Source organism: Choloepus didactylus, chromosome 4 (genome assembly GCF_015220235.1).
Source record: "Choloepus didactylus isolate mChoDid1 chromosome 4, mChoDid1.pri, whole genome shotgun sequence".
Taxonomy (NCBI): domain Eukaryota; kingdom Metazoa; phylum Chordata; class Mammalia; order Pilosa; family Megalonychidae; genus Choloepus; species Choloepus didactylus.
This window is the reverse complement of record NC_051310.1, coordinates 63,135,810-63,158,063: the sequence shown is the minus strand read 5'-3', so window position 1 is coordinate 63,158,063 and position 22,254 is coordinate 63,135,810. Positions and strand designations below refer to the sequence as shown.

At 36.3% G+C, this 22,254-nt stretch overlaps 1 non-coding gene across 1 annotated transcript; it reads left to right on the top strand.

The window, feature by feature from the left end:
• The first annotated feature begins 19,176 nt into the window (after window positions 1-19,176).
• LOC119533759 lies at window positions 19,177-19,292 on the top strand. Its single transcript, XR_005216865.1, has one exon. It is a non-coding gene; the product is annotated as a U5 spliceosomal RNA (small nuclear RNA).
• The last annotated feature ends 2,962 nt before the right edge of the window (window positions 19,293-22,254 follow it).

Sequence of the window (22,254 nt, the reverse complement as noted above, 5' to 3'; positions counted from 1 at the left end):
TCTGTAATTATGTTTTTTGTACAAAAGAAATGCTTTATTATAAACAACATATAAAGCACAAGTATTTATTGTATTTTTTATACATATAAAGTACAAGTATTTATTATAAACAAGATATAAAGTAAAAGTATTTTGCAAATTTTGAGTCACATGGATTTTGTTAATTAAGAGAAAATGAGGAAACTTTTTTGTTTTTCAAGGTCCAGGTTCTGATGTCAGAAAATCTAAACCCAATATACTGAAAAAAAGTTAAATGGGAAGACATGGTGACATTTTTCACTGTATTTTAAACAGTTTACTTTTGTTTCACCACTGTGTATATCAACCCACCATACAACAGAATATAACAGATACATTGTTAACAAAAGTGTCCTAATAAATTTTCTGTTCACCTAATTCCATATCCCCCAAAAAGTTCCTATAAATTAGCAGGACAGCTCCTCCAGGAAAGTAGGTAGAAAGCCAGGAACTGCGTGGACTGGACACCACAGAGCAATCTGACATTGGGCATACTTCATACAGCACTCATGAAAACGTGGAACTGCTGAGATCAGCGAAATCTGTAAGTTTTTGTGGCCAGGGGACCCGCGCCCCTCCCTGCCAGGCTCAGTCCCATGGGAGGAGGGGCTGTCAGCTCCGGGAAGGAGAAGGGAGAACTGCAGTGGCAGCCCTTATCGGAAACTCATTCTGCTGATCCAAACTCCAACCATAGATAGACGGAGACCAGACACCAGAGAATCTGAGAGCAGCCACCCCAGCAGAGAGGAGACAGGCATAGAAAAAAAAACAACATGAAAAACTCCAAAATAAAAGCGGAGGATTTTTGGAGTTCTGGTGAACATAGAAAGGGGAAGGGCAGAGCTCAGGCCGGAGCTCAGGCCCTGAGGCGCATATGCAAATCCCGAAGAAAAGCTGATCTCTCTGCCCTGTGGACCTTTCCTTAAAGGCCCTAGTTGCTTTGTCTCTTAGCATTTCAATAACACATTAGATCTCTGAGGAGGGCCCTTTTTTTTTTTTTTTTAATCCTTTTTTCTTTTTCTAAAACAATTACTCTAAGAAGCCCAATACAGAAAGCTTCAAACACCTGCAATTTGGCCAGGTCAAGTCAAGAGCAGAACTAGGAGAGCTCTGAGACAAAACGCAATAATCCAGTGGCTGAGAAAATTCACTAAACACCACAACTTCCCAAGAAAAGGGGGGTGTCCGCTCACAGCCATCATCCTGGTGGACAGGAAACACTCCTGCCCATCGCCAGCTCCATAGCCCAGAACTGCCCCAGACAACCCAGTGTGATGGAAGTGCTTCAAATAACAGGCACACACCACAAAACTGGGCGTGGACATTAGCCTTCCCTGCAACCTCAGCTGATTGTCCCAGAGTTGGGAAGGTAGAGCAGTGTGAATTAACAAAGCCCCATTCAGCCATCATTTCAGCAGACTGGGAGCCTCCCTACACAGCCCAGCAGCCCAGAACTGCCTTGGGAGGACAGCACTCACCTGTGACATAGCACAGTCATCCCTCAACAGAGGACCAGGGGGTGCACGGCGTGGAAGAGGGGCCCACTTGCAAGTCTCAGGAGCCATATGCCAATACCAAGGACTTGTGGGTCAGTGGCAGAGACAAACTGTGGCAGGACTGAACTGAAGGATTAGACTATTGCAGCAGCTTTAAAACTCTAGGATCACCAGGGAGATTTGATTGTTAGAGCCCCCCCCCCTCCCTGACTGCCCAGAAACATGCCCCATATACAGGGCAGGCAAGACCAACTACACACGCAAGCTTGGTACACCAATTGGACCCCACAAGACTCACTCCCCGACTCACCAAAAAGGCTAAGCAGGGGAGAACTGGCTTGTGGAGAACAGGTGGCTCGTGGACACCACCTGCTGGTTAGTTAGAGAAAGTGTACTCCACGAAGCTGTAGATCTGATAAATTAGAGATAAGGGCTTCAATTGGTCTACAAATCCTAAAAGAACCCTATCAAGTTCAGCAAATGCCACGAGGCCAAAAACAACAGAAAATTATAAAGCATATGAAAAAACCAGACGATATGGATAACCCAAGCCCAAGCACCCAAATCAAAAGACCAGAAGAGACACAGCACCTAGAGCAGCTACTCAAAGAACTAAAGATGAAAAATGAGACCATAGTACGGGAGACAAAGGAAATCAAGAAGACCCTAGAAGAGCATAAAGAAGACATTGCAAGACTAAATAAAAAAATGGATGATCTTATGGAAATTAAAGAAACTGTTGACCAAATTAAAAAGATTCTGGACACTCATAGTACAAGACTAGAGGAAGTTGAACAATGAATCAGTGACCTGGAAGATGATAGAATGGAAAATGAAAGCATAAAAGAAAGAATGGGGAAAAAATTGAAAAAATCGAAATGGACCTCAGGGAGATGATAGATAATATGAAACGTCCATATATAAGACTCATTGGTGTGCCAGAAGGGGAAGAAAAGGGTAAAGGTCTAGGAAGACTATTCAAAGAAATTGCTGGGGAAAACTTCCCAAATCTTCTAAACAACATAAATACACAAATCATAAATGCTCAGCGAACCCCAAATAGAATAAATCCAAATAAACCCACTCTGAGACATATACTGATCACACTGTCAAACACAGAAGAGAAGGAGCAAGTTCTGAAAGCAGCAAGAGAAAAGCAATTCACCACATACAAAGGAAACAGCATAAGACAAAGTAGTGACTACTCAGCAGCCACCATGGAGGCAAGAAGGCAGTGGCACGATATATTTAAAATTCTGAGTGAGAAAAATTTCCAGCCAAGAATACTTTATCCAGCAAAGCTCTCCTTCAAATTTGAGGGAGAGCTTAAATTTTTCACAGACAAACAGATGCTGAGAGAATTTGCCAACAAGAGACCTGCCCTACTGGAGATACTAAAGGGAGCCCTACAGACAGAGAAACAAAGAAAGGACAGAGAGACTTGGAGAAAGGTTCAGTACTAAAGAGATTCGGTATGGGTACAATAAAGGATATTAATAGAGAGAGGGAAAAATATGGCAAACATAAACCAAAGGATAAGATGGCTGATTCAAGAAATGCCTTCACGGTTATAACGTTGAATGTAAATGGATTAAACTCCCCAATTAAAAGATATAGATTCGCAGAATGGATCAAAAAAAATGAACCATCAATATGTTGCATACAAGAGACTCATCTTAGACACAGGGACACAAAGAAACTGAAAGTGAAAGGATGGAAAAAAATATTTCATGCAAGCTACAGCCAAAAGAAAGCAGGTATAGCAATATTAATCTCAGATAAAATAGACTTCAAATGCAGGGATGTTTTGAGAGACAAAGAAGGCCACTACATACTATTAAAAGGGGCAATTCAGCAAGAAGAAATAACAATCGTAAATGTCTATGCACCCAATCAAGGTGCCACAAAATACATGAGAGAAACACTGGCAAAACTAAAGGAAGCAATTGATGTTTCCACAATAATTGTGGGAGACTTCAACACTTCACTCTCTCCTATAGATAGATCAACCAGACAGAAGACCAATAAGGAAATTGAAAACCTAAACAATCTGATAAATGAATTAGATTTAACAGACATATACAGGACATTACATCCCAAATCACCAGGATACACATACTTTTCTAGTGCTCACGGAACTTTCTCCAGAATAGATCATATGCTGGGACATAAAACAAGCCTCAATAAATTTAAAGATTGAAATTATTCAAAGCACATTCTCTGACCACAATGGAATACAATTAGAAGTCAATAACCATCAGAGACTTAGAAAATTCACAAATACCTGGAGGTTAAACAACACACTCCTAAACAATCAGTGTGTTAAAGAAGAAATAGCAAGAGAAATTGCTAAATATATAGAGACGAATGAAAATGAGAACAGAACATACCAAAACCTATGGGATGCAGCAAAAGCAGTGCTAAGGGGGAAATTTATAGCACTAAACGCATATATTAAAAAGGAAGAAAGAGCCCAAATCAAAGAACTAATGGATCAACTGAAGAAGCTAGAAAATGAACAGCAAACCAATCCTAAACCAAGTACAATAAAAGAAATAACAAGGACTAAAGCAGAAATAAATGACATGGAGAACAAAAAAACAATAGAGAGGATAAATATCACCAAAGTTGGTTCTTTAAGAAGATCAACAAGATTGACAAGCCCCTAGCTAGACTGACAAAATCAAAAAGAGAGAAGACCCATATAAACAAAATAATGAATGAAAAAGGTGACATAACTGCAGATCCTGAAGAAATTAAAAAAATTATAAGAGGATACTATGAACAACTGTATGGCAACAAACTGGATAATGTAGAGGAAATGGACAATTTCCTGGAAACATATGAACAACCTAGACTGACCAGAGAAGAAATAGAAGACCTCAACCAACCCATCACAAGCAAAGAGATCCAATCAGTCATCAAAAATCTTCCCACAAATAAATGCCTAGGGCCAGATGGCTTCACAGGGGAATTCTACCAAACTTTCCAGAAAGAACTGACACCAATCTTACTCAAACTCTTTCAAAACATTGAAGAAAATGGAACACTACCTAACTCATTTTATGAAGCTAACATCAATCTAATACCAAAACCAGGCAAAGATGCTACGAAAAAGGAAAACTACCGGCCAATCTCCCTAATGAATGTAGATGCAAAAATCCTCAACAAAATACTTGCAAATCGAGTCCAAAGACACATTAAAAAAATCATACACCATGACCAAGTGGGGTTTATTCCAGGCATGCAAGGATGGTTCAACATAAGAAAATCAATCAATGTATTACAACACATTAACAAGTCAAAAGGGAAAAATCAATTGATCATCTCAATAGATGCTGAAAAAGCATTTGACAAAATCCAACATCCCTTTTTGATAAAAACAGTTCAAAAGGTAGGAACTGAAGGAAACTTCCTCAACATGATAAAGAGCATATATGAAAAACCCACAGCCAGCATAGTACTCAATGGTGAGAGACTAAAAGCCTTCCCTCTAAGATCAGGAACAAGACAAGGATGCCCGCTGTCACCACTGGTATTCAACATTGTGCTGGAAGTGCTAGCCAGGGCAATCCGGCAAGACAAAGAAATAAAAGGCATCCAAATTGGAAAAGAAGAAGTAAAACTCTCATTGTTTGCAGACGATATGATCTTATATCTAGAAAACCCTGAGAAATTGATGATACAGCTACTAGAGCTAATAAACAACTTTAGCAAAGTAGCGGGATACAAGGTTAATGCACATAAGTCAGTAATGTTTCTATATGCTAGAAATGAACAAACTGAAGAGACACTCAAGAAAAAGATACCATTTTCAATAGCAACTAAAAAAATCAAGTACCTAGGAATCAACTTAACCAAAGATGTAAAAGACCTATACAAAGAAAACTACATAACTCTACTAAAAGAAATAGAAGGGGACCTTAAAAGATGGAAAAATATTCCATGTTCATGCATAGGAAGGCTAAATGTCATTAAGATGTCAATTCTACTCAAACTCATCTACAGATTCAATGCAATCCCAATCAAAATTCCAACAACCTACTTTGCAGACTTGGAAAAGCTAGTTATCAAATTTATTTGGAAAGGGAAGATGCCTCGAATTGCTAAAGACACTCTAAAAAAGAAAAACGAAGTGGGAGGACTTACACTCCCTCACTTTGAAGCTTATTATAAAGCCACAGTTGCCAAAACAGCATGGTACTGGCACAAAGATAGACATATAGATCAATGGAATCAAATTGAGAATTCAGAGATAGACCCTCAGATCTATGGCCGACTGATCTTTGATAAGGCCCCCAAAGTCACTGAACTGAGTCATAATGGTCTTTTCAACAAATGGGGCTGGGAGAGTTGGATATCCATATGCAAAAGAATGAAAGAGGACCCCTACCTCACCCCCTACACAAAAATTAACTCAAAATGGACCAAAGATCTCAATATAAAAGAAAGTATCATAAAACTCCTAGAAGATAATGTAGGAAAACATCTTCAAGACCTTGTATTAAGCGGCCACTTCCTAGACTTTACACCCAAAGCACAAGCAACAAAAGAGAAAATAGATAAATGGGAACTCCTCAAGCTTAGAAGTTTCTGCACCTCAAAGGAATTTCTCAAAAAGGTAAAGAGGCAGCCAACTCAATGGGAAAAAATTTTTGGAAACCATGTATCTGACAAAAGACTGATATCTTGCATATATAAAGAAATCCTACAACTCAATGACAATAGTACAGTCGGCCCAATTATAAAATGGGCAAAAGATATGAAAAGACAGTTCTCTGAAGAGGAAATACAAATGGCCAAGAAACACATGAAAAAATGTTCAGCTTCACTAGCTATTAGAGAGATGCAAATTAAGACCACAATGAGATACCATCTAACAACGGTTAGAATGGCTGCCATTAAACAAACAGGAAACTACAAATGCTGGAGGGGATGTGGAGAAATTGGAACTCTTATTCATTGTTGGTGGGACTGTATAATGGTTCAGCCACTCTGGAAGTCAGTCTGACAGTTCCTTAGAAAACTAGATATAGAGTTACCATTCGAGCCAGCGATTGCACTTCTTGGTATATACCCGGAAGATCGGAAAGCAGTGACACAAACAGATATCTGCACGCCAATGTTCATAGCAGCATTATTCACAATTGCCAAGAGATGGAAACAACCCAAATGTCCTTCAACAGATGAGTGGATAAATAAAATGTGGTATATACACACGATGGAATACTACGCGGCAGTAAGAAGGAACGATCTCGTGAAACATATGACAACACGGATGAACCTTGAAGACATAATGCTGAGCGAAGTAAGCCAGGCACAAAAAGAGAAATATTATATGCTACCACTAATGTGAACTTTGAAAAATGTAAAACAAATGGCTTATAATGTAGAATGTAGGGGAACTAGCAATAGAGAGCAATTAAGGAAGGGGGAACAATAATCCAAGAAGAACAGATAAGCTATTTAACGTTCTGGGGATGCCCAGGAATCACTATGGTCTGTTAATTTCTGATGGATATAGTGGGAACAAGTTCACAGAAATGTTGCTATATTAGGTAACTTTCTTGGGGTAAAGTAGGAACATGTTGGAAGTTAAGCAGTTATCTTAGGTTAGTTGTCTTTTTCTTACTCCCTTGTTATGGTCTCTTTGAAATGTTCTTTTATTGTATGTTTGTTTTCTTTTTAACTTTTTTTTCATACAGTTGATTTAAAAAGAAGGGAAAGTTAAAAAAAAAAAAAAAAAGAAAAACAAGGAAAAAAAAAAGATGTAGTGCCCCCTTGAGGAAGCCTGTGGAGAATGCAGGGGTATTCGCCTACCCCACCTCCATGGTTGCTAACATGACCACAGACATAGGGGACTGGTGGTTTGATGGGTTGAGCCCTCTACCACAGGTTTTACCCTTGGGAAGACGGTTGCTGCAAAGGAGAGGCTAGGCCTCCCTATGGTTGTGCCTAAGAGCCTCCTCCCGAATGCCTCTTTGTTGCTCAGATGTGGCCCTGTCTCTCTAGCTAAGCCAACTTGAAAGGTGAAATCACTGCCCTCCCCCCTACGTGGGATCAGACACCCAGGGGAGTGAATCTCCCTGGCAACGTGGAATATGACTCCCGGGGAGGAATGTAGACCTGGCATCGTGGGACGGAGAACATCTTCTTGACCAAAAGGGGGATGTGAAAGGAAATGAAATAAGCTTCAGTGGCAGAGAGATTCCAAAAGGAGCCGAGAGGTCACTCTGGTGGGCACTCTTATGCACACTTTAGACAACCCTTTTTAGGTTCTAAAGAATTGGGGTAGCTGGTGGTGGATACCTGAAACTATCAAACTACAACCCAGAACCCATGAATCTCGAAGACAGTTGTATAAAAATGTAGCTTATGAGGGGTGACAATGGGATTGGGAAAGCCATAAGGACCACACTCCACTTTGTCTAGTTTATGGATGGATGAGTAGAAAAATAGGGGAAGGAAACAAACAGACAAAGGTACCCAGTGTTCTTTTTTACTTCAATTGCTCTTTTTCACTCTAATTATTATTCTTGTTATTCTTGTGTGTGTGCTAATGAAGGTGTCAGGGATTGATTTGGGTGATGAATGTACAACTATGTAATGGTACTGTGAACAATCGAAAGTACGATTTGTTTTGTGTGACTGCGTGGTATATGAATATATCTCAATAAAATGAAGATTAAAAAAAATAAATAAAATAAATAACTAAAAAAAAAAAAAGTAAACTGGTAAAATCATTAAATCCTCCTGGTGTTTTCAATTCTTGTTCAATCTTGGGTATTGGGCCCTTTGATTTTTCTGTGCTGTCACATCCTAATTCTTTCATGTCATTTATGAACTCCTGTTTGGAGAACTCAAGTTGTGCTGCTTCTCTCAACTTCCATGCAGTGGAATGAGTGGATAGTGGGATTGATTCTCAGTCATCACAGAATGGCTGTCTACTGTCTATTCCAATTCTATTTTCATCTTGGATTTCTTTGTATCTATTGCACAGTTGTTCTAACTTCTTTCTGTCAAATTATCCTGTTACATTCTCCCATGTCTGTTGCAACATCTAACTTCCAGTCATTTTGGGATAGACAACATACTGCTGTTTTTTCACTGGATTGTGTAAAGATCATAAACTGATCAACTTTACCCTCCTGCAATGATTTAAACTTGTTCAAGTTGGTGTCCCTGTGCCTCTCCTTTCTTTCTCTGGCTCCTCAGTGAATGCACTACCATGCAGCAGCTCCTCTTCCTAGCTGACCCAGATCCCTTTCTGCATGTTGCCAGGCAGCTTCAGGGCCACAAAAGAAGGCAGCCCCATACCATGGGGAGGCATACGGATCAGGAGGCTCTTTACTTATTTTTTTAAATTAATAAAACAATTTATTTAACAATCACATGATAGACTTAAGTGTTGTATATCACCTTAATTGAATGTAATTCATAAGTCATATAAAACAATATATATGTATACCTTAGCAGGAAATAAAGGTGATGCAATAATTACTGTTAATGACTTTCACTTGTTTTAATTAATTAATTTTTTATTTTGAAATAAATTCAAGGTTATAGGAACAGTTGCAAAAACAATACTAACCCCATACACAGAACTCCATCATACCCAGACCCCCCTCCCCCAATAGCGCAATGCACCAACTTTAACATGCTGTCACATCGCTGTTTCTTTGCCTCTCTCCCTCCCTATCTATCATCCATCATCTGTTGCTCTGTCTTCTGAACATATGAGAGCTAGCTGCACACATCCTTGAACAAACACTATAATTCACATATACACTTCCCATGAATAAGAACATTCTTTTATGCAATCCCATTAAACACAGCTAAGAAGTACAAGAGATTCAACAATGATACAAAGCTTACATTCTATATTTCCTTATGTCTCAACTGTGTCCCTTTTTTTATTAAATTCAGTTTTATTGAAATACATTCACACACCATACAATCATCCATGGTACACAATCCACTGTCCACAGTATGATAACATAGTTATGTGTTCATCAACACAATCTATTTCTGAACATTTTCCTTACATCAGAAAGAACCAGAACAAGAATAAAAAAATGAAAGTGAAAAAAGAACACCCAAATCATGCCCCCATCCCACCCCATTTGTCCTTTAGTTTTTATCCCCATTTCTCCACTCATCCATACACTAGATAAAGGGGGTGTGATCCACAAGGTCTTCACAATCACACTGTCACCCCTTGTAACCTAAATTATTATATAATTGTCTTCAGGAGTCCAGACTGCTGGGTTGGAGTTTGGTAGTTTCAGGTATTTACTTCTAGCTATTCCAATACATTAAAGCCTAAGAGGTGTTATCTATATAGTGCATAAGAATGTCCACCAGAGTGACCTCTCGACTCTATTTGAAATCTCTCAGCCACTGAAACTATTTCATCTCATTTTGCATCCCACTTTTGGTCAAGAAGATACTCTCAGTCCCATGATGCTGGGTCCTCATTCATCCCCAGGAGTCATATTCTGCATTGCCAGGGAGATTTACACCCCTGGGAGTTGGGTCCCACATGGGGGGGGGCAGCTAGTTCACCTGTTGAGATGGCTCAGTTAGAGAGAGAGGGCCACATCTGAGCAACAAAGAGATACTCAGGGGGAGACCCTTAGGCACAATTATATGCAAGTTTAGCCTCTCCTTTGCAGTTATGAGCTTCATAAGGGCATGTCCCATGCTTGAGGGCTCAGCACATCAAACCGCCAGTCCCAATGTTTTTGACAACATCAACACCAGTCCAGGTGAGGAAGTCCAACACATCAACACCTTCCCCCAGATCCTCAGGGCTGGGGGGGGGGAGCTGTAAATATATTTTTTTATTATCTGCCCAAATTGCTCTGGGTTGTGTCACTATTTCACTTCAGCCTATACTAACCTACTGTATCTCACTGCCTATTCAAAGTTCCATGCAATTGTGGTGTTTGAACAAATCAACTGTACAGTTGTACCATTTAGACAATTTAGATCCTGTACCAAATAGATATCTCTTCCCTTGGTCTCATATGGAAGTTGAAGTTTTAAAACACAATCAGTTTCAATCTTTACCCTGTGGCCTGGCTTGCCCTGATCTTAACCACACCTGCTTCGTTCATATCACTAATTGAAGTCTGGGCTCTTTTTCAGCTTTTTTTTTTTTTTTTAACAGTGGCTGTATGCACTAATACTGACATTCACATCTGCCGAGCTCTAGCTCTGAGTTTCAGGTGTCTCAGAGATATGTGTTGTTCCAGAGACCGATCAGGTTATATGCTAAGGGATCAGCATCCCAAAGTTTAGAGATAGGCATTGCAATTCAGGGGTAGAGTTAACTGCTGTAACAGCTTACAATCTAGGGACTATTACAATAATTATGTCCATGTTAGGCTATGTTCTATGATTCAATTCTGAGTTTACACATTGTAGTTAGTCCATATTGGTGAGGCATTAAAGTGTTTGCCTTTATTTCTGGTGTACTTCACTCAAATACTGTGTACAGGATCCATTCACCTTGTTGTGTGTCTCACAGCTTCACTCCTTCTTGTAGTTGCTCAATGTTCCACTGTATGCATACACCACAGTACACATTCCATTCTTCAGTCAGTGTACCCTTAGGTCATTGGCACCCTTTGCAAATCATGATTACTGCCTTCATGAACACCGGTTTGCAAATGTTCATTCATGTCTCTGCTCTCAGATCTTTAAATGACATACCCCATAATGAGGTTTCAGGACCTTTTGGTCCCCACATACTTAACTTTTTGTGGAACAACCACACTGACCTTCAGAAAGACTACACCATTCTGCTTGCTCATCAACAGTAAATAGGTACATCCCTCTCACCATGTTTTCTCCAACACTTTTACTCCTATATATATATTTTTCCTACAATTTTATAGAGTTATATTCACATAGAATACATTTATCCACAGTGTACAATCAGTTGTTCATGGTATCATCATAAAGTTGTACATTTATCACCACAATCAGCACTTGAACATATTGATTACTACAAATTGTTTTTTTTTAGCAATAAGAAAAAAATGATAAGAAAAATAACATCATACAATACAATATACTAGTAAGGACAGCAAATAACACCACTACCAAGAATTTCATAGTGACTTTCATTTTTAAAAATGAATTTGAAGAAATACATTTCAGGCATCATTAGGACTCCTTCATAGCCCAAAGACATGCAATTATCTCAAAATTTTAATCAGTGGATTATTAAAATAAAATATATACTATAACTATCAATGCATTTTGAATGAGTTCCAAATATGCATATTTTATACTTACTATTAAATATAAAGATGTTAACTCTCTGGTACATAAGAAAATATTTGCAACTAATAAAAAGCACATTGTATAATACACATGTTCTGGGTATAAAAATAAGTAAAATAGTTTATTGTCCAGACCATGAGATCTTTTCTGAAACAGGCTTTATCCATGCAATTCTATTACAGTACCATCTCATTAGCATCAGAGGAACACATACATGCATGGAAGAAATCTCAGTAATTTTGATTTAAAACTCAGAATGCCTTTTGAGAGCCTGTACATCTTCTAAAGTGAACTGGTTGTTTTGTGTTTCTGAAAGGTCACCAAATAGCTGTTTAATTTGCTCCCTTTGTCCCTTGTTAATTAGTGTCATTAATAAGGTTAGTTTTCAGAGACTGAATGAGGAGGAGGAACATATCCCCTTCAAGTTGATTACTCAACAACACTGGCAAATCTTTTGGTTCAGTGATGGCTAAAATGTCTGTGCAGCTTCTTTATCTTTCCTAGTATTTATAGCATTTAAAACTTGATGAGATTCTTAAGAATTTTTAGGCTTATGAAATATTATTATGATACTATTTATTATATTATTAACATTAATATAAGTATCATTACAATTATTATTACTTGCATGATTGCTGCTGAGTACTTGAGAGCCACCTCCATGAACTGCCCATTTAAAAATAGCTTCTTGCCCTGGCTCTTCTGGCTGGCTGGCACAACTGGGCAATAGAGTATGCCAGTGCATTGGGCTTGGGAGGTGCCTGGGCTGTGACAGGATGCCCAGTGCTCCACCCACCACCTGGGTGCCCACTGTGCCATGTGCAATAACCAGGGCTGGTGGCCAGCCAAGCTTGTAGGTGCTGAACCCCTGTGCCCACTCTCACTGTGTTGTGACCTTCAAGCTTGCCCCTGCACTTTATTTTTAATTACACACCTCTTCCAGGGAATTCCATCTTTTTGTACATAGAGATCCAGCATGTCTGATTTCCTGCTGTATCTCTAGGATTCAGCAATTTCCTGGTACAAAGAAATCAGTCAAAAGTACTCACTGAATGAATAAATGAAAGGCATTTTTAACTGTTTATGAGGTTTACATTTTTAATTATCTGAAAAATCCAATCAAAGTGAACAGGGTGTGTCCCACAGAATGAAGCCTTGGATAGATTTGGTATCTGTGTAATTAGGGTGTGTCACATCTAATGTGGCATTGATTAGGTTTATTAGTTGTTTTCCCCTATAAAAAAGGAAGACAATAAATTCAAAAACACAAGAAGATTGGAAGTGAGTGAATGGAAAAAATTTTACCATGCAAGAAGTAAAAAAGGAGAGCTGGAATAGCTGTAGTAATATCAGACAAAATACACTTTAGGTGAAAAAGAATTATGAGGGTAAAAGACAGTTATTATAAAGTGATAAATGGGTCAATTCAATGAGAAGATGGAACAATTATCAACATATATGCACCTAGTAGCAGAGCCCAAAAATATATCAAGCAAATATTAATAGATTTGAAAGGAGAAACTGACAGTTCTACATTAATAGTAGGAGGCTTTAATACACCACTGCCAATAATGTATTGAATACTAGTCAGTAAACCAATAAAAAAATACAAAATTTGAGAGATATTCTTAACTAGTTGGTACTAACAGACATACATAGAACACTTAGCCCAACAAAATGGCAACAAGAGAATATAAAGTCTTCTTGAGTGTGCATGGATCATTCTCTGAATAAAACAAACATTAGGTCACAAACAAGTTTCAATATCTTAAAAAATATTGAGAGCATACAATGCGTATATTCTGACAACAATAGAATGAAGGTAGAAATCAATAATAGGAGAAATGGAACATTGGCAAATATGGAAATTAAAGAACATTCTCAAACAACAGGTTAAAAATGAATTCACAAGTGAAATGAGGAAATATTTTGAAGAAAACTAAATCCATGGTGAGCAGAAGGATGGCAATAACAAAGATTACAGAGGAAATAAATGAAATAGAAAACATAAAAGATCAAAAATAGAAATAATCAACAAAACAACAAAAATAAATTTGTCCTTTGTAAGGATCAATAAAATTGACAAAACTTTACTTAGACTGAAAAAGAAAAAAGAGAAAGAATACAAAAAAGGAAAACCAAAAATTAAAAGAGGAACAATACTACTGACAATGCTGAAATAGAACAGACTATATGATGATAGTATGAACAAAGGTATATTAATAAATTAGATAACCTGGATGAAATGCACATATTCTTAGAAACACACAAATTACTGAGATTGATTTAAGAGGAAATAAAAGATCTTAGCTAACCAATTAGTAGTAAAGAGATTGAGTCAGTAATCAAAAACCTGCCAACAGAAATGCTCAGGACCAAATGGATTCTCAGGGGAATTCTACTGAACATTCCAAGAAGACAGCTCTAATTCTGCTCAAACTTCTCCAAAAATTTGAAGAGGAAAGAAATCCCCTTAATTTATTCTACAAGGTCATGGTTACCTTCACAACAAAGCCAGATAAAGATATCAGAAGGAAAGAATATTCTATTACAGTATCTCTTATGAATATAGATGAAATAACCCTCAACAAAATACTAGGAAACCAAATCCCATAGTATATTTAAAGAATAATATTCCATGATCAAGTGGAATTAATCCCTGGTATGCAAGGTTGGTTCAAAATAAAAAAAAAAATCAATTAATGTAATCTACCATATTAACACAATGAAGAGAAAAGAAATGACCATCTCAACTGGTGCAAAAGGTCATTTGACAAAATTCAGCATTCTTTCTTTATAAAAATACTTATAATACTAGGAATAAAAGGAATCTTCTTTTTCATGATAAAGGGCATATAAGAAAAATCTACAGCTAATATCCTACTCAATGAAAACTATTTCTAATATCAGGAACAAAGGTGTCTACTGTCATTACTATTATTTAACATTGCAGTGGAAGTTTTTGCCTGAACAAAGCAAGGAAAAGAAATAAAAGGCACCCAATTAAAAAAGAAATAAAATTTTCTCTATTTGCAAATGATGTGAGCCTATGTACAGAAAATCTGGCAAAATCCACAGCAAAACTCTAAGAGCTAATAAATGAATTCAGGAAACTTGCAGGGTACAATATCTACACCCAAAAATCTGTAGTGTTTATATAAGCAAGCAATGAACAATCAGAAGAATAAAGCAATAAAAATTCCATTCACAGTTGCAACCATAAGATTCAAATATCTAGGAACAAATCAAACCAAAAATGTAAAGGACTTGTACACAGACATCTACAAAACATGGTTAGAAGATATCAAAGAAGGTCTAAATAAATGTAAAGACATTCCATGTTAGGCAATAAAAGACAAGCAACAAAAGAAAAAAGAATAGAGAACAGGGACCACATCAAAATTAAAAACTTTCACAAATCAAAGGAATTTATCATGAAATTATAATGAAAATCTACAAAATGGGTGAAAACATTTGGAAACCACATATGTGATAAAATTTATAATGTAATTTATTGAGCTATATTCACACACCAAAAACTTAACCCGAAGTATACAGTCAATGACTCACAGTAATAAGGTTTTGATATCAAGAAAATATAAAGAATACTTTAAACTGAAGAGAAAAAGACAAACAACCCAATTAAAAAACAGACAAAAGACTTGAATAGACAGTGCTCTAGAGAAGCTATACAAATGGCCATAAAGCACTTGAAAAGATGCTTATTACCTTTTGTCATCAGGGAAATGCAAATCAAAACCACAATGAGATACTATTTTGCACCCATTAGAATGACTGCTGTTTTAAAAAATGGAAAATAACTATTGCTGGAGTGTATATGGTAAAATATGAACATTTTAATTGCTTCTGGCAATGTAAAATGGTGCAGCCACACTAGAAGACAAGTACACTATAGTACAACCTATATGACCCAGCAATCCCTCTACTAAGTATATTCCTACAAGAATGGAAAGCAGGGACTCAAACAGATATTTGCACAATTTTCACAGTGGCATCATTCACAATTGCTAAAAGAAAGAAACAATCCAGTGTCCATCAACCTCTGAATGGATAAATAAAATATGGTATGTATATTCAATGGAATATCATTCAACCATAAAAAGGAATGATGTCCTGGTACAAACAACAACACATGTGGTTCTTGAAGACATGTTTAGTGAAATAAGCCAGAAAAAAAGGACAAATATAGTATGATCTCACAGTTTATTTAATAATTAGAATGAACAAACTCAGAGAATCAGAACTTGTAGGCTACCAGGGGACAAGGAGTAGATAGTGAATGGGCAGTTAAGGCTTAAAATGTACAGAATTTCTATTTAGAATGATGGACATGTTTTGGTTGTGGATGGTGGTAATGGTAGCACAACATTATGAATGTAATTAACACTAAAATATACATCTGAATGATTTAAAGGGGAAATGTTTGATTGTGTGTATGGAAATGTAATATTTTTTTTTAAAATCCATAGAACTACAGTAGGGAAACAGTGAACATTAAGTTAACCATGGACTATAGTTAACAGTACAATTATAAAAATGTGCAATCAGCAATTGTAAAAATCTTCCACACCAATACAGGACATCATTAATAGGGCAGTATATGGTAACACTGTATTTTATGCATGATTGTTAGGTACATCCACAACTTCTCTAATGAAAAAAGATTTCTCAGTGCCTGATGCATAGTGTCTATGCATGAACCATTAGCTATTACTGTTATCAGTATCATCACTCTTGATACCAAAATATCAAATAAAAAAGCATGTTTTTTCATAGTAGATACTGACAAGTCATTTTTAAAATTCTATATTCCCTTTTCCACTCCCACCATAAATCTGTGAGAATTCCATCTCCTCCAATATGTCAAACTTTGTACTCAAATTCTTTAAACTTTATTGCATTCTGAGATTTGAAATGGTATTCACAGTGGTTTGAACCTTCATTTCTAAGATAAGAATTCAAGTCTCATTTCTTCTCAAGCTTTTACTGAGAAATTATGTATACTTTTTGTGAAATACCTCTTCAAAACTGTTATCAATTTTGTTATTGCAATTGTCATAGAAGTAGATGAGATACTGAACATGAACCTGCTGTCAGATATATGCTTTTAATGACCCATGATCCAATGTCTTACTTGTGTTTTAGCTCTAATGATGTTCTTTAAGGAACATAAATTAAGACTTTAAATACACCTAATTTCACTTGTTTTCATTTTATATTTAATGCCTTTAGAAACATAATAAAGAAATCTTTAATTATGACAAATGAGGAAGTCACTCTCATATATATAATCTCTTAGTCAAGATTTATTTCAATGCCTGGGAACACTCAGACCAAACAAAATGGTACTACTGTAATTTCTAAAATACATAAATATTTCATAAAAAACTTTTGAAATATTGATACTATCAGATTTTCAAAAGCAATGTTATTTATAAAACACAAGGCAACAATAAAATATCAAAGAACTTTCACATACTTATGAGGCCATAATTAGCAGCAAGCTAGTCAAACAAAATAAACACAAATATATTTTTACACTTTGAATGTTTAACTCTGCTTTATAAAAGTACAGATAATTTAGGCATCTTTTGTTCAAGTACTTTATTTCTAACATTAAGTTGCATTTTCTAATATTTTTATAAACAAATGAAAAATGCCAAAAATGCTGTTTGCCACATAGTCATACACCATCAAATAAAATACAACCAACTGAATTTATCCATGTTCCCCACTAATACAATGTTACTTTTAGATGTTTTTCTATTTGCCTTTTTCTAATTCATTCATGCAGATTAGGGAAAGCTGATTTATGAGTTGTTTTCATCTTTAAAATTAGTTTCTAAATACTGCCCTCCTTTCCAGCAAATCCAGTGTTAAGGTGAAAATTGATTCAACATACTATTTCAGGGGCTGAAAGCAATCTGTAGTCTTAATTTACCAAGTTTCAATTTCAAATTTATGCCTACAAAAAGAAAAAAAAAAAAAAAGACTCAAACATCAAAAAATCACATAGTTAGCAAGAAGGAAAATGTATAAGATGATTATTTAACTACAACTGTATTATTTATGCTTCTCTCCCAAGCTGTAGGCACTCTTTAGACTGGCATTGAACATACACAATTAGAGTTTAGATTTCTTCAGGCATGTAATTACAAGAAAGATAAATAATTTTGATGTTGAATTGGCTCTTAAGTATATTCAGGGGAGGGGAATCCCATGAATTTTGTTTTCTTTAAGAAACCGGTATATATAAATGAACTGCTATTTGTTCAATTAAATCTTGGAACTGAAAGAAGATTTTTTCTAAAAACAAAATGCAGATATGCATGCCCATCACTGTTCATATAGTGAAAAGATGGAATGGTAAAGACAGATTCAATTTCTTCTGAATGGGAAAAAAAAAAAAAAAAACACCAAGAATTTGCCAGTCATTTAAAAGAAAAAATCTGTACTAGTTTGAAAGTGTTATATACCCCAGAAGAAGCCATGATATTTTAATCCACCCTTTTGATTAGATTGTTTCCATGGAGATGTGACCCAGACATTTATTAGAGTTCCATGGAGATGAGACTCCACCAATTCAAGGCAGGTCTTAATTAGATCACTGGAGTCCTAAACAAAGCTGAGAACCCACACAGACCAAGACACTTGGAGATGCAGACAGAAAGATGTTTGGGGATACTAAGCTAAGAAATGAAGCTCAGAGTTTGTCCTGGAGAAGCTAAGAGAATTCCCAGATGCTTAGAGAGAGATGCCCAAGAAGAACCAAGCAGAGAACTGAAAGAAGCTAAGACAGAAGCTCAGAGACATTTTGGAGAAAAACATTTTGAAACTAGAATCCAGGAGCAAAGGACCAGCAGATGCTGGCCATGTGCCTTCACATCAGACAGAGGTGTTCCAGTTGACATTGGCCCTTCTTCAGTGAAGGTATACTCTTCTGGTGTCTTAGTCTGGACATTTTTATGTCCTTAGAACTGTAAATTTGTAGCCTAATAAATACCCATTATAGAAGCCAATCCATTTCTGGTATATTGCATTCCAGCATTTTAGCAAACTGAAGCAAGAACCAATCAAGAAAAATGTTGATGAACAAGAGTATCACCTCTTAAAAATGAGACACATATTATCCAATGCAAAAACAAAAACTTCAGATTTGAAAAGCACTCATTTGTCTTTGTCTTAAAACACCAACAAATAATAGTGGAAGGAGGAAGTCAAGACCATTTAGAACTGAGGCAGGTCTATGTAAAAAGGGAACACAGTATAATGATTTAATCTCTTGAAGGAAATTACTGAAATGAAATTTCACAAATCTTAATGTCTGTAATAAAATATGCTAATGTATATACTCTGGTTTCTCTTCAGATTTTATAAATCTTTTGCCTTTTACTAAATATTTCTGTGGAGAGAAACAATTCTGAGTTTATACCCAATTTTTTGAGGCCCTGTGTAAATAGGGCTAATAATAAAGTACAAAGGTAGATCGTTCTGAAAAAAATGTTAATGTAAAAAACTCTATTCACAGTTATTAAAAATATAAAGTCTGGGCTTTTTCTCTTAGGTTTATGATAGATTACCAAACCTCTGTGTAATGCATTTACTTCTACAAGCCTGTTCTGTTTAGCAGCACATTCTATACACAAGTACATACATACATACGTACACACATACATACTGGTATTTTACCAGGAGAATCACATCTCATCTAAAACTAATGATATGCCTTTCACCCACATTTATACATCTTATTTCCATTGAAATCACAGCCATCAATATTACAAAATCATCATGACTACATTTTACAAATCATAACTGCAGGTGAAGTCATTCCCCTGAACATTTTAGACCAGTTCCTTATTGGACAGAATGCCTGATGTGCAAAAGGCTGTATCAATAAATACTTATAATGAGAAACTAAATTAATTATAAAAAGAAGGAAATTCTGAAGAAATATTTAAGATAGAATAAAAACTTGAAGGGACAACTTACATAGACTTATACAGTTTAGATCAATACAAGTTGGTTTTTTATGCCGATGTAGTAATGTTATATTTGGAGGACATTAGACAGTCAAGCTTTTACAAACCCTTTATTAAATCTACATCAAAACTGGGTACTTTGAAGAGAGAACTATCCTGGAGATAACTGATTTAAAGATACATCTATAATAATAATCCAACATTTAAAACTTCATATACATCAGAATTCCGTAAGGAAAAAAAAACAAAAACAAAACAATGGGTATGAGCAATGCCACCCAGGGGTGTTTAAACCCAAGAAAATAGAAAAATCCATCCAGAGAAAAATGTGCACACATTGTTCTTAGCAGCAGTACCTATAATAGCTGAAAAGTGGAAGTAACCAAATACCCATAAACTAATGAATGGATAAATAAAATGTGGTGTATCCATATAATGGAATATTTTCCTGGTATAAGAAGGAATGAAGTTCCAGTACATGTTACAATATAGATGAACCATGAAAACATGATGCTAAGTGAAAGAAGCCAGACACAAAAGACATGTTATATGATTCCCTTCATAAGAATTGCCCAGAAAAGACAAATTCATAGACATAAAGTAAATAAGCAGTTGTCAGGGGCTGAGAAGGTGAGGAGGGGTATGGGTTTGTTTTGGGGGAGTGATAAAAAAATGTTCTAAATTAAGAGGGGTGATAGCTGTACAACATTGTGAATATAAAAAACTATTGAATTGTACAGTTGAAAAGGTTGAATATTGTGGTATATGAATATATCAATAAACCAGCCTGTATTACATGGTGCTATTTAATATATATATTATATATATATTTATATTATATATATATAATATATATATTTATATTATATATATATATTTATATATATATTTATATATATCCAACTACTCATTCATCCATTTATCTGCTCTTCAATCTGTATATTCCAGAAATGCCTGGAATAATGTCAACTTAATATTAAAATGTTTATTTCTGGGTGGTGGGATTTATGGCAATTTACTGTGCTATTTTTACTTTTCAGCATTTTCTGAATTTATTATGAGCATGTGTCTATGTGAAAAAATCAAGAATCATTTTTTACAAAATAGGTAAGAGATTTAAATAACTCTTCACTATAGAAGTTACATGGATGGGCAACAAGCCCACGAGAAGATGCTCAGCATCATTAGTCATCTCAGAAATGCCAACTACAACCTCAGTGAGATGGCACTGCATATTAAAATGGCTTAAAAAACTGACAACTCTAAGTGATTCTGAGGATGTGAAGCAGCTGGGATGCTTGTGCATTGCAGGCAGAAATGTAAAATGGGAAAGGCCATTGAAAACAGTTTGAGAGATTGTCATAAACTTAAACATCCCCTTATGATACAACACAGCAATCCCACTACCATGTATTGACATGAAAAAAATGGAATTCATTCACATCAAACCTGTACATATGTGCTTATAGCAGATTTATTCATAATGGCCAAAAACTGGAGATCAGCCAAATTCTAAAAACCGGTAAACAGATAAACTGTGGTGCATCCATGCATTTGGCACCAATCAGTAATAAAAATAAACAGACTATTGACACTCTCAACAATGCGGCTCAAATGCACTCCATTAGGTGAGAGAAGCCAGACAAAAAATAATACATACTATGATTCTGTTTATGGGGCATTCTGGAATGGCATCAGCCTTTTCCTAGCATTTATTACAAGAAACCTCCAATTGTGTCTGATTGCTCAAAGATTAAATTCAAATTCCTAGGTCTGAAATGCAATGTCCTCTATGACACCCAATTTACTTTGCAACTTTATCCCTACTTATCTCCAATTCTCTGTCCATCCTTTTTCTTTGGAACATACTCAATGTTGGCTTAAATCCAGGTAAAAAATGTTCTTCCAACCATCTCCACATATCCACATCCTGTCCATCCTTTAAAAGATAAGAAGGAGGCAGGGCAAGATGGCAGAGTGGTGAGGTGTATGTTTTAATTACTCCTCCAGGGAAGTAGGTAGAAAGCCAGGAACTGCATGGACTGGACACCACAGAGCAATTTGACTTTGGGCATAATTCATACAACACTCATGAACACATGGAACTGCTGAAGTCAGTGAAATCTGTAAGTTTTTGTGGTCAGGGGACCCACTCCCCTCCCTGCCAGGCTCAGTCCCATGACAGGAGGGGCTGTCAGCACTGGGAACAAGAAGGGAGAACTGCAGTGGTGGCTCTTATTGGAAACTCATTCTACTGACCAAACTCCAATCATAGATAGACTGAGACCAGACACCAGAGAATCTGGGAGCAGTCAGCCCAGTGGAGAGGAGATAGGGATAGAAAAAACAGCAAGAAAAAACCCCAAAATAAAAGTGGAGGATTTTGGGGGTTCTGGTGAACATAGAAAGGGGAAGGGCAGAGATCAGGCCCTGAGACTCATATG